The 1,966-nt window shown below is 42.9% G+C and overlaps 1 protein-coding gene across 2 annotated transcripts in view; it reads left to right on the top strand.

Moving 5' to 3' along the window:
* The first annotated feature begins 331 nt into the window (after positions 1 to 331).
* Positions 332 to 1,966, top strand: part of SLC23A2 (solute carrier family 23 (ascorbic acid transporter), member 2) — a 127,104-nt gene continuing 125,469 nt past the window's right edge. For both annotated transcript variants that reach the window (XM_011975287.1, XM_011975277.1), the window contains exon 1: positions 332 to 464. The gene's annotated coding sequence lies outside the window, so the exon portion shown is untranslated. The remainder of the gene's footprint in view (positions 465 to 1,966) is intronic.

Below are 1,966 nucleotides of genomic sequence, written 5' to 3'. Positions count from 1 at the left end.
GTATTTTTAGTAGAGACGGGGTTTCACTGTGTTAGCCAGGATGGTCTCGATCTCCTGACCTCGTGATCCACCTGCCTCGGCCTCCCAAAGTGCTGAGAGTACAGGCGTGAGCCACCGCGCTCGGCTGGAGAGTGGATTTTTAAAGAACTGAAGGTGCAGTTTGTGACCCTGCCTAGGGACAGGCTGGGGTCTTGGAGGCAGTCCATAAAAATGAAGAAGTAGTAATAGAGCACATCCGAGGCTTGAACATGACTGGGTGAAAAATAGACTCCATTCATGCAGAGTGCCTCCTGCTAGGTTCGTTATTACTTTAAGTTTACCATTTGCTTTTCTCCAGCTAGGTCTTGACTCCACTAACGGGGACTTCTCATACGGCTTTGAACTTGGACCTTGGCGCATAAGCAAATGTAACTCAGCGACTTGTAATGGAAAGCATATGGACAGGTCTACACCACATCACTTAGGTGCGTGTAAAACACAATCTCCGGTTGTGTTTCCTTTTCTTTTCTTACTTTTTCTGAAACAGGGTCTTGCTGTGTCACCCAGGCTGGAGTGCAGTGGCACGATCGCGGCTCGTGGCATCCTTGGCCTGCTGGGCTTATGTGATCCTTCTACCTCAGCTTCCCAAGTAGCTGGGACTACAGACGTGAGCCACAGTGCCTGGCTAATTTAAATTTTTTTTTTTTTTTTTTGTAGAGATGGGGTCTCACTATGTTATCTAGGCTGGTTTCTAACTCCTGGGCTCAAGTGATCCTCCTGCCTCTGCCCCTCAAAGTGCTGGGGATATAGGCGTGAGCCACCATGCCTGGCTAGTTATGCTTTATGGTAGAATTGGGCTGGCAGCTCTGTAGCATTAGAACCCTTTTGTACTTGACCTTACCTTTGTACGTTTTTTACCTGTCGAGAACAGTCTAAATGCACAGCCTTTGGAATAATGAATTGTTATGTTAATGTTAATGATAAGGTAATGGACTTCTTTAGGCCAAATTCCACGTAAGTAGATTAAACTAGAAAATAAACAGGCACAGTCTTGCCACTTATATTAATTACAAAGTAGGAGGTAAATATTTTCAGTTTTCTTTCATGCTTTTGACTTTATTAACAGCAAAAATTTGTTGAGTACCTCCTGCTCTTGGGGCCCTCCATGAGATTTATACATGAGGACCCTGGAGTAGAAAGAGATTTAAGAATTGTTTCCTCGCGCCTTTTCAAGCATTCTCTGCAGTTTAATTAATGAGACTAACCACATGTACATTAGTAAGGAGCATTCTTTTTTTCCTCCTCCTGCTGTTTCCCTTATCCCCAAAGCTTGATGAACATTTTGATTATTTTTAATTTTTTGCTATTATAAGCAATACTGCAATCAGATTTCTTCTTGGGGAAAACATCTTAGCAGTAATAGTGATGGGCACAGTGCGTGACCTTTTAAAAATTTGATATATATTGATCAATTATCCTGCAGAAAAGCCGCAAGTATTTCACATCTGCTGCCACATTCTCTCAGATACTCTGCTTCTGGGTGTGGTGGTGCCCGCCTATAGTCCCAGCTACTCTGGAGACTGAAACAGGAGGATCACTTGAGCCCAGGAGTTCAAGGATTTAATGAGCTCTGATTGTGCCAGCGCATTCTAGCCGGGGTGGCAGAGTGAGACCCTGCCTCAAGAAGAAAAAAAAAAAGGATGCTGTCAGATACATTGACTTGTTAAAACTAAATTTATTCAGTATGGTGGATGTAAAATGTTATGTCAGTGTTGTTTTAAAAAATTTTATGTGCAGTAAAATTTACTTTCTGTGTACACTTATAAGAGCTTTTACAAATACTTAGAGGGGATCACTCCTTTTAAAAAAATTTTTAAGACTTCTAATAAAGGCTGGGTGTGGTGGCTCACATCTGTAATCCCAGCACTTTGGGAAGCTGAGGTGGGCAGATCACCTGAGGTCCGGAGTTCGAGACCAGCCTGTACAA

Source organism: Mandrillus leucophaeus, unplaced genomic scaffold, assembly GCF_000951045.1.
Source record: "Mandrillus leucophaeus isolate KB7577 unplaced genomic scaffold, Mleu.le_1.0 Scaffold101, whole genome shotgun sequence".
NCBI lineage: Eukaryota > Metazoa > Chordata > Mammalia > Primates > Cercopithecidae > Mandrillus > Mandrillus leucophaeus.
Note: the sequence above shows the minus strand (reverse complement) of the source record. Positions and strands in the feature narration are given on the sequence as shown.